The sequence below is a fragment of the Camelus bactrianus genome, chromosome 35 (genome assembly GCF_048773025.1).
Source record: "Camelus bactrianus isolate YW-2024 breed Bactrian camel chromosome 35, ASM4877302v1, whole genome shotgun sequence".
NCBI classification, from domain to species: domain Eukaryota; kingdom Metazoa; phylum Chordata; class Mammalia; order Artiodactyla; family Camelidae; genus Camelus; species Camelus bactrianus.
The window spans coordinates 20,233,888-20,245,999 of record NC_133573.1 but is presented as its reverse complement, the minus strand read 5'-3'; the positions used below and the strand labels follow the sequence as shown (position 1 = coordinate 20,245,999).

Here is a 12,112-nt window from a genome sequence, read left to right as displayed (position 1 = left end):
AAATAAAGATTGATACGATTAAGAACATGGGTTCTTAGTAAAAACAAAAAAAGTTGTAGCAATTTTAGAGTCTCTTCAGTATAGCTCTAAGAGTTTACATTTATTTTGTGACTCACAGTGTGAAGTTTCAGATATATGCCAGAGAGATTTTAAAATGAGCATTAAACCAATGACTAACATGTAACTTTGGGAATTTTAGTGTGAAAACATACATATTTAAAAAAAATACGTATTCATTTTGTCTTACCTACAAATATTATCTTCTTAAAAATAAGGTAGAACTGATTCTGAAAGAAGTAATCATGTTACCCAAATTGTAACAATTAAACTTGCCTGTGAAAGAAAAAGACAAAGCTGACATTAACTTTTACACTTCCTTTAAAGGATAAAGGTCATTACCCAGTCCACCTTTGAAAGTCATGATCTTTAAAAAAGAGAGGATTTTTGTTTTAAATGGGAACACTTTGCCCCAATGTGCAAGTTAATGGTTATATTTTTGCCTCAACACTGATAAGAAAGCAGAAATTGTGACATAAATGATACAAATGTGTGGTTTAGTTTTGAGAGACATAATTGTTCCTTTTATGCCTTAAATAAGCTTTTATGGGAGCATTCTGGCTAATGCTGTATGCAGGAAACTTATGCTCATATTTCCATTTGATGAGGATACATCATTAAAATATATGAACATAAATAGACTTTGTGTACACAATGTGAAACCATGCTCAGGGCATTTGGAAAGTTTCTCCTTATGAAAGAAGTGGGCAATGCCTTTCTTTAAATCCATCTAAAATAAAAAAAACCCTGTAATTTACAAAATAGGGCTCAGTTTTGGATCATTGAAGTCCGTTTGTATTGGATTCTTACACACATGTTTTGTAAACTCATCATCCTTTTGTGGTAAGCATCCCTTGTGCTAAATCAACGCAGTATGTAAAAATTCTGGATTACAATTAAGAAATACTTGGTTACCCCTGTGCTAGTGTATTTTAAAATGAAGGTTGAATTGTGCATATATAAATGTTTGTTCTAAGTTGAGTTCACAGGAGGACTTGTTAACACACAGTAGCTAATAGGAGCTGATTTTTATTGAGCAGTTACTATGGTCCAGACAGTGTACTAAACTTTACATGAATTAGGTAAGTTATACCGCACCACCTCATGAAGAGGTAAGAATTTTGTCCACTCACAACTAAGGGAAATGAGGCACAGTAATGTGTGCCCATGCTGTCAAGCACGATAATACAGATCACTGCAGCCTACTGAATAGTTATAGATGGCTGGAAGTGTGCTAAGGTTAGAGTCCTCAAATCACAAGTCCATTTGGGAGTGGGATGGCTAGAGAGGTTAGTTTCTTTATTCTTACATTGTTTCTGATAGATCTGAAGTCAGAGCAAAGATATATACCATGAGAGTAGAAACGGGGATAAGGAAAAAAAAAGGAAAAGAACCAATGATGAGGTTGGTATACAAAACATATGCTAGGGAATCCTCTGCCCTTGGAGATGTGGACCAGAAAATCGGGCTGTGAGCTCACTTTCAGCCAATGCAAAGCTAAAACATCATCAGCGACATGCCTGATTCACTGTGTCCACAATCTGAAAACAAAGCAGCTCTTCAGGGAAAGTGCAGCTTATCCTGATAATGAGACCCAGATCCTCACTGCAGTGATCACAGAGAATTACATAGAAATCCCCTTAAAATATATGTATCTTTTCAAAAATGTTTTCATATGGGTTTTCTGGCTTTCTTGAGCTGTGTTTTAGTGTCAAAGCCATCATGCTCAGGCTTTCCTATTGGTTTCCCTAAGTTCTCTTTCTTTCCATTTTATTCCACTGCTATATGATTCAGTAAGTACAGAATAAATATGCATTCTCTCCCTTCCCACCTTCCATCCTCAATAGAAAGCATGTTGGTAGTAGTTAAATATCTGTGACTGCCTCTGACATAGCCCTTCATCTATTAACTATCTTACTACTTATAAGAACAGTTTTATTTCTCATTTTTCTTTTTCAAAATGTTTAAATGTGGTTTACAGGGTAGCAGAAATATTGTGAAAAGTCATTTGTTTATAAGTAAGTTTTGTGTCATGGGGAAATGTTTCATGATTCAGGATTTGTCCCAAGTTTGTTTTTCCTGTGTTTAAAATAATTCTTAAAAATAAAATAAAATAAAATAATTCTTTTTGCTTGTTTTGTTATTCATCACAAGCTTATAACAGTTTTTTAAATTGCATTATTTTTTCATTACTGATAAATCCTTTATCTGGGGTGAAGACTATGTGGGTGTAGAAACATCAGGACTGGTTTGATTTGGAATAAATTTACAGAGATGGAAAGTTCCTATTCTATACTTTAAAAAAAAAACAAAATCTGTTTAGTGAAAGATGATTGACAGGCTTTCTCTTTGTTAAAAAGAACATTATTCTTTACAATAGTTTCTTACAGCAGTCTCAAGGTTTATATAGATAAGTATTTAATAAATAGTTTTGGAGCATCTTGAGAAGCCTATCAGGAGCCATATAACTCAGAGAGAGAGAGAGAGAGATAAAGAGAGAAGAGACGGTAGGAAGGAAAGAAAAGAAAATACAGACTTAATTAAAGACAAAGACCTCCTTCCCTTTAAGAAACTTATTTATTTAGAATGTTCACACAAAATAAGTGTTTGTGTTTGATGGTTCCTCAAAAAAAAGCGAACATAGAATTACCCTGTGACCCCAAAGTTCCATTCCTAGGTGTATACTCCAAGGAACTGAAAACAGGTGCTCAGATAAATACATGCACACACGTTCACAGCAGCATTATTCACAGTAGCCAGAAGGTGGAAACAGCCCAGGTGTCTGACAGTGGATGCAGGGATACACGGTTGTGGCATTTACATACAATGGAATGTTACTCAGCCATAGGAAGGAGTGAAGGAGTGATGCATGCTACCACCTGGACAAACCTCCAGTACATTCTGGAGTGAAAGAAGCCAGACCGCAAAGGTTCCATGTTGTATGATTTCATCTAAATGAAATATTCAGAATAGGTAAATCCATGGAGACCAGATGCAGGTTGGTGGTTGCTAGGGATGGGGGGAAGGATGAACGGGAAACAACTGCATCATGGGTGGGAGGTTTAACTTTGGAATGACGGAATTGTTTTGCAGCTAGAGTGAAGCAGTGGTTGCACAACACTGTGAATGGACCCCATGCCATTGAATCATCCACTTTAAAATGGCTAACTTTAGGGGAGGAGGGTATAGCTTAGTGGTAGAGTGCATGCTTAGCATGCACAAAGCCATGAGTTCAATCCCCAGTACCTCTGATAAATAAATAAATAAATAAATAAATAAATAAATAAATAAATAAATAAATAAGCAAGCCTAATTACCTTCCCTGACCCAAAAGGCCTGAAAAAAAAAAATGGTTAACTTTATGTTATGTGAAGTTCACCTCAATAAATTAAGAAATAGTCATATTATGTGGAAATAAGGAAATATATAATATATAAATATATAAATGCCAGGTTAAACAGCTGGAAGGTTCAAAAGCATTTGCCTCTAGGACAGAAGGATGGCGGTTTGTGGAGAGATGGGCCAGTGTCATAGTTTTCTTGTTTTAAAGTTTGCAGTAGCATTTAACCTGCTCACGTGTGTGTGTCACTTGATAAAATTAATTTAAAAATTAAAAAGTGTTTACTTACTGATATTTTGTAACAATATACAGTAGATACTCATGAAATAGCTAAATCCTGGTGAAAAATTGAGTAAACCTTTAGAATATTGAGGGTGATTTCAAGAAATCTCTTTGTGGAAATGAGTTTTGAGCTGGATTTCAAGGTTAAGCTGACTAGGTTAATGAAGTGAATTGGGGATGGGGGAGCAACAGAATGTGGTGAGACAGGCAGAGGGGCTGGGCTGAAGTCCCAGGGCATCATGGGAAAGAACTTCCCCAAGATACATGTAGAGATAACAGGAATCCAAAAATTGGTTACTTCCTCTCCATTTTGTTTCTCACCTGCTCTAAACACTTCCTTTGCTTTCAATTTTCTATTTGGGTAAATGAAAAAGATACTGGAATCTCACAGCTGCATCTTGCAACTACTATAAGAATACTCTGTTCTGGGATAGGAAAACTTCTCCTAAATTTTGTAGGTAAAAATTCAATGTAAGTAGAGTAACTTCTTTAAGCCTAGGATTATTTCACCAACATTCACAGGTCACCCAAATGGAAATGGCTCATGTTCTCTAAGGGATTAAAAAAAAAAAAAAAAAAAACTGCATCTAGGTTTTGCTTAGAAAATTAAAATGAAAAGGTATGACTCCTACTGATACCTTTTTAACTTATTGAAGACCCTAAGAATATTTTTGGATTCAGGGCATTAATAATAGCTTCTATGCACCCAATTTTGTACAGGCTTTTGTCATCTTTAAGTTCTATTTTCTAGGCCCATTAAAAAATCATTTTTAGAAAGAAATATGTGAGAACTTCATAAAACATCTGGGAAATTAGCCAGTTTCCCTGAGAGAATGCCCTTGAAAATTCAGATGGAACTTCCAAAGTGACTCTGGGAATTCCAAATCGCCATCATCCCATCCTGACCACTCTGCCCCTAAAGTGCAACAGCTCGGGAAATTGGAAGGTAGGTTAAAGCTTCCTGTTCCCAGGATTATTTTAATTAGAGCTGCCACCTTTCACCTGACTGGCTCTGACAAACCCCATGCGTTGCACAGCGTGTGAGTGAAATAATAGGTAAGGAGTTATCATCCGCTGGAGTCAGGGTTACTGTTATAAATAACATCTTTTATTCCCTTTTTTAAAAAACCTGTGATGAACTGACATTGCCTTCCCCACCGGTGTCCACCCCTCCTTTTCACTGCATATAACAGTATAAGTAAATACATAACCCGTGTTCTTGTTTCCCTAAACCAATTCAACCTAGCAAATGTCATTAAAAAATGTTCTCTAAGTATGTTTACCTTCAGTATAAATACGTTGTTAAAAATTTCCGGAAATATTTCTCTCATTTAGGAACCAGGCAATGTGCCTTCTGAGACAGTAAAAAAATTAGCATAAACCCACCTGTTCAGAGTTTCAAAGAAAGCAACCCTAATGCCTAAAGCACATGCAGTGGGGGTGCTTCTAATACATTTTTGAAATTTTGCTTTTCCACTAAATCAGGCACAGAAGGTTTCCTATATTTTACTTTCTTTTATTATTCTTGTTTCTATTCAGTTTTCTTACCTTTTATGCTTTAAAAACATCTTGCTGTTGCAACCCAAGTGTCCATGAACAGATGAAGGGATAAATAAAATAGGGTGTGTGTGTAATAGAAAATTACTCACTTTTTAAAAGGAAGGGAGTTCTGATACATGCTACAACATGAATGAACCATGAACCTTGAGGGCACTGTGTTAGGTGAAAGATGCCAGTTACCAAAAAAGCAAATACTGTGTGATTCCACTTATATGAGGTAAAGTAGTCAGATCCATATGGATAGAAGTAGAATGGTGGTTGCCAGGGGCTGGAGGATAAAGGGAATGGAGAATTAGTGTTTAATGGGCACTGAGATTCTGAGGGGAAAGGTGAACATTTCTGCAGATGGATGGTGGTCATGGTTGTAAAACCATGTGAATGTACTTAATGCCATGGAACTGTGCACTTAAAAATGGTTAAAATAGTAAATTTTATGTGTATTTTACCACAGTTAAGATTATATTTGCATATGTATGTAAATGGGTTTAACACATTTCCTTGAAGCCCCATAAATAGCTCTTGGATTAAGATACCCATTGTCATACTAAAGAAAAACATCTTGCCAGCATTTTATTAATTATTTTAAAACTCAAATAATTCTGGATAAAACTCTTTTCCAAATGTTCTTAAATATAGTCTACTTATAGTCTGGGTTTTCAGGGTGAGCCATCCTTTGGAGTAACAGACCATATGTGATGCAATATGCTTTAGCTCTGTTTTCTCGTTAAATCCTCACAAGTATCAGTGAAGAAACTGAGACTCAAAGAAATTATGTACTTTATTCCAAGTCCCGCAGTACCAGAGCCAGGACTTGAGCTTAGCCTGTGTGATGATAAGCTTTGGACTGACTGCATGTAACAGAATTCCCGGTGGAAACTGGCTTCAAGGAGATAATATAATTCATACATTCCATTTCCTGATGGGCAGGTTTTGGGTCTTGAATCTTTGGTCTAGCTGTCCCTCTGTTCCTCCCTGAATTCTGCTTTACCCAGTGTATTGGCCCCATTCTCAGACTGGTGGCAAGTGGGGAAAGGAATTCTTGAGTGTCATCAGACTGCCCTTTGTTAGATTTCATCACATATCTCATTGGCCAGGATTGGGCCACATGCCCGTTCTTAGACTGGCCAGCAGAAAATGGTGAACTTAAATTATAATTTGGGGTCAAATGCTATTGAGGAGCCCACCATCATGACCACTGTATCCTGTCTGATTCTCACATCCTGTGCCACTTTCTTAGGGCTTTTGATGTTTTTCAATCTGTTTCTGCACTGAATGGTCCTCTGCTTCTGTGCTTCCTGTGTGATTATATCTGGCTTATTACAGCTTCTAACCCTTGCTGTCCCTGTAAGTGGCTCCTTCCAGTTTCTATAGTGTGTTCCCACCAGTACACCCATTCCTCCTTGGATTATTTAATTATCCGCTTCTTAGCTACTGTACCCGGGAAGATGAAAAAATATCACCTTATTAGGCTTTTATATAAAAATTTAAAGATAGACTAATACTAATGGCATGTCGGTCTCTCCTAAGGGGAAAAATGCATGAGCTTTGATGCGTGCAACCTGTATCATCACTTTTTGTTGTTCAGACTCATTTTTGAACATTTACAGCTTTGCAAGTTTCTTAGTAGTTGAGACTGGCTTATGAGTAACTTCTAACTGAACATTTGAGGTTATACATAAGACTATATAATACTTCTACATTTTTCAAAGTGATTATGAAATTAGTAGAATTAGAATTTTTAGCATTCTTAAGGTGCTATCCAAGGTGTTTTTCACAGTGGCATTTGGTTTACCAGTAGTGGAAGTTAAGGTTGAAAGGTGGACAAGATTGTGGAAGATTTTGATTGCCAGGCTGGATAACCTAGCAGATCCTCCCAAATTTTATCCCTAAGTATCCCTAAAGGTGGAAGAGAATGAAGGCATAATCCCACAACTTGGGTGGATAGCCCTGAATGGTTCCAAAAAGCCCATCGACATTTATCTGAGCTTTTGTGCTGCAGTGTAAAAATCCCTGTAAATTTCACATTCCCCACCATAATATGTGTAATTATTTTAATAGGAATTATGATTTGATTACTTGTCATTGGGTTAATTGATGCACCAGGAATACATGCCCATGTTTATCTGATAACTTGTGCCTTCAGTCTGTCCCATGCCCAGGAGGACTTGCCTATCTGACCGTCACCATGTGCACGTGAAGCTCTCCGCGTTCATTCTTCCAGGGCTTGAAGCCATTGGGTCTGGGTCAGTTCTTCACCATGGGAGCCTCCCTATGCCCAATGTTTTGCACCAGTCCTTCTTCCAAAGTGCTACTGACCCCACAGGTTCCCTCCCCTCTTCTGCCTTCAAGTGTACTGCTTCTCTTTTCATGGCATCTTTCTTCCCTTTGAAACTGAATTTGGACTCTTGCTACCTGGCCATCAGCACCCTGGTTCAGCCTGTTCCATGGAGTGAGACCGAAAACTGAAGATTTTCATACACTAGTGTGACCGATTAGAGTGTAGAAACTTGCCTGAGAGTGGTCTGTGAGAACAGTTTAAGTGGAGAACCACAGAGTTAGGGACTCCTATGAAAGGCACACAGAAAGCCATTTTGGCAGGAAGACTGGCACAATTTGATGTTAAAGGTAAATTACAGAAACTGTGAACTAGGTCTTGAATGATGCTTTTTTTCCCCTTCTTGAGATTAAAGATCATTATGTGGGTGAAATGTTGATTCACGTGACATGTTTAGGTATTTTCCTACGTTTAACTTGATGATTGCAATCGTGTATGGAATCTTTGAGAAGACATAATTAAACATAACACAACAAATGAGCTGGTTGCCTCTCTTTCTTCCAAGTAGAGTAAAAGCAGAACACTGTGGTTAATGGAATTATTAATGTCTACTGATGATTAGAGTGAATTCTTGGTTTGGAACAATAAATGTCATTCTGCTTACATACAGGACTTGTTTATTCATTGAACTTTTGACTTATGGAAACTAACATTTTACTGTAATAAACACTTGGTTACATCTGTTATAAATTGAACGCAATTGGTTTTTCCAAGAATAGTGTTCCAACTCTAAACCAAAATTATAAGCAGCTGTCTGCTAATAGAAATGCACACCATCTCCCCACCTTTGTATCCTGTTGTTTTAAAATGTCTGTACCTCAAAAGTCAAGTTCAAGCTGATGTAATTTCTCATTTGAAAAATGTGCTTTAGGTTTTGGTGTTCTTTCCTTTGCTCACTCAAAAAAAAAAAAAAAACCCATCTGTGTGGGGAGAAAAAGGATTTTGCAGTTTTCTTTCTTCATGTTGTCCTTTTAGTTGCATTCAAGGAAATATTTCTCTGTTAATTTTATCCATGGCTCCAACTCAATTTAGCTTCTCTTCTTTGTAATTATTATGGGGTATTAAGTTCACTTTATTTTTTTCATGATGCTTACTTTTCTATAGTACCCACCTGGGTTGTTTTCCTAGAACTTTGGGGGAAAGTAAAACTAATTTGTTTATAAAAGGTAAGCTTAATTTTTGAGCATTACATTAGTTTGTCATTTTCTTATTAACTTTCTTAAATTATAAGAGAAATATAATTCACATGTGAAAATCCTGGCATATAGAGAAAAGTATCCCTGGGGGGTTATAAGGACCCGCCCCCCTCAGCGCATACCTATGTTGGTACCAAATTCTGCAGTTGCTCAAATCCCTTGTATGAAATGGGTAGTACCATTGGTCCACCATATGCTTGGTTTCACATCCACAGATTCAACCAACCAGATCATTGAAATTCGATCTGCAGATAGGAGGGCTGGCTGTATTTAATTCCATTCCTGGTTTTTAAAAAATATTTTTTTTCTCCCCAGTGGTAAATACTGCATTGCTCCACAATCCAAGGATGGTTGAATCCATGCATCTGGGACCGCAGGTGTGCAGGAACCTCGGGTAGGGAGGGCTGATGCTAAGTTATGTGCCAATTTTCAACTGCCTGGAGGGCCAGCCCCCAATCCCTGCTTAATATGTTCTTTTATTATATTGCACTCAACAAGTAGATATTCTTTAAAAATGTTTTTTGGTTTCTTAAAGTCTGTGTGAATGTGAGCCTGGTTAGAAGGCAATAAGAGAATTTTCCATTAAGCCATTATACTTTGCTTTACTTTTCTTGGACAGGAGAAATTTATGGAGAGACAATTGATTACTTAATTCAGCACATATCTACTGAGCACCTGCAATGTGCCAGGCACAATTTCAGGCAGTGGGGATGTAGTCATGAACAAAACAGAAGAAAAAAAAAAAAAAAAAAAAAACCACTCTCATGGTGTTTATAGTCTACTAGGGAGACACAGGACATAAATAAATAAGCAAAGAATTTATACATCAAATGGAGAGATGTACTCTAGAGAGGAATAAAGTGGGGAAAGCAGACAGAAAGTGTTGGGTGGGGGTGCATGGGCTGCTTTTAAACTAAGAAGGTAAAGATACCTAGGGAAGAGGATTCCAGGTGGAAGAAACTGCTAGTCCAATAGCAGTTAGCAGGAGCATACCTGGTGTGTATGAGGAACCATGGCGAATGTGAAGGGGGCTTGAGCTGGGCAATGTGAGGGACCAAGTAGGAGGAAGTGATGTCAGAGTGGCTTGGATACCAGATGCACAGCACTTCTTGGCTTTGTAATATGGGAATGTAGCAGAGGATTTTGGAGCAGAGGCATGATGAGGATCTTACTTTTTTTTTTTTTTTTTAAAGCAAGATTACCCTGGTTGCTGGGTTGAGAATTGATGATAGAGGCCAGAACTGACCTCTCAATTGAGAGTGAAAAATGACTGTTGGATATGCCATCATCATCCTAGAATATCAAGGCCAGGGTTTGGGAGAGATGGAAGAGGGTCCAGACAGGGACTAATTTTTGGTCAAGTGTAGAAAGAGCAGTCCCTCTGATATGCCAACCACTAAAGGAAAGCAGAATGTGCAGAAGCTGCCCAAACCCAGCCCTGCCTCTGCAGAAGTATCAAAAGTGATGAGTTGGGTACTTGGAGTAAAAACCAAAATGGTACCACTAACTTGCAGCAGAAGAACACAGAGATTGCCAGAAGTTCAATAAGACTGAGGTAATTTTATCTCCTTTATGGTGTGTGTGAACATGACCTGAATGGAAAACCTGAGGAACTAAGGGTACACAACTGAAATGGTCCCCTGGAGGCTCCAGAAGAAGGATGAACTTTGTAAAAATCCATGAGTGTTGGTTGTAGTTCTCACTACCATCTGTTGGTAATCCCATTGGACATCTCTTTCCACAATTAGCTCAGTTTTATGCTCTCTTGTGCAAATCACCTCTAAGTCGAGCACATGATATGTGCTAGAATCGGCCCGAGGGAGAACAAGTTCTCTGGCATTTAAATGGAGTTGACCAGTGTTCATTTTGAAAATTCCCAACAAGAAGGCACATTTTATTAAGACATTCCACTGGAGTAAATGGTTAGTTGCTTGAACTATTTTCAAGATCATACAATTCCATTCACTTTTAGGGAGGAAGGATGTAAAGAATAGAGGTAATTAGGTTGGTTATACTATAAACCCGTTATCGTTATGGAGCTGACACCCTGCTGTGCTGAAAGAAATGACCAGTGCCCACCTCACCAAGACTGCACCCTACGCTTTTCTGTTTTGGAGTCCTTTTATTTGAGGGATATGGATAATTTATGAGCTAACTAATTTCTCAAAAGCAACCTATTGTTCTGAGCTATCCAGTGCCACGAACCTCTGTTTACAAATTGCATTTGCAGAGACTGGAACTGAAAGCAGAATAGAATATAAGCAGTAAAATTTGCACCTTCTCATATATAGACTAGTTTTCTAGAACAATTTTTATTGGGCTGGTGTTTGAATGTTTCACTAATAGGACCATGTTTTTATGTGTCCTTTTTAATCTTCAGAAGAAAAACAAATCTCTCTGGGAACACAGTTGAAGGAGAAATAAAATTTTTTTTTTCTGGCTGTGGTCAGGAAAGACCAGAAAAAAAAAAGTAACATCTGAGGCAAGGCTGGAAGGTTGGATAGTTTTCTGGTAGAAAAAGAGAAGAAAGCATTCCATGCAGAGAGAAAACATGAGCAAAGTCAAGGCCAAGTCGAATTGCCCAATGTGCTTAGATCTAGGCTGAGTCCAATGAGAAGATGACTGTCTTGGAATTCAGGGCATGAAGAACAGAAGCAGGACTTTGCATTGTCCAAGGTTTCCAGTTAGCAAGTGCATGAGCCACTAGATGATTTATGTCCCTTGGAGCAGTATGACTGTCATTTCTTACTGTGGCACTTTCTTGTTGGTTCTGACATGGGTGTTACCCTAGCAGATCCAAACTGGTGTTGCTTCGATCTGAAGATTGATTTCTGATATTGGGAAGGTTCATTGGTGACCTCTAGAGCCAGCCGAACTGAGTGCTTTCTTGGAGAACACACCAGAATGAGTGACACTGAGGGGACGCCAGGGGAAGGTGCCAAAGGTGGGGCTTCAAAGGGCAGGCTTTCCTTGATACTGTTAACCCAGAGAGGGCCATGCTCAGAGTCCATCATGACTCTCTGTCTCTCTCTGTCTCTGTCTCTCTCTCTCTATATGGAATTGCCTCATGTGATTATAGAGGCTGGCAAGTCTAAAATCTTCAGGGTAGGCTATCAGGCTAGACACCCAAAGAAGAGCCCATAGTGCAGTTCAAGTCTAAAGGCTATCCACAGGCAGAATTCCTTCTTGCCTGGGGAAGGTTACTCTTTGGTCTATTAATACCTTCAACTGATTAGACGAGGCCCACCCTTGTTATGGAAGGTAATCTGCTTTACTCAAATTTAAATATTGATATTACTGAAAAAAATACCCTCACAGAAACATCCAGAATAATGTTTGACT

General features: G+C 38.1%; 1 protein-coding gene across 1 annotated transcript in view; it reads left to right on the top strand.

The window, feature by feature from the left end:
• Nucleotides 1–12,112, top strand: part of KIAA1217 (KIAA1217 ortholog) — a 673,163-nt gene that overhangs the window by 17,534 nt on the left and 643,517 nt on the right. The window lies entirely within an intron of this gene.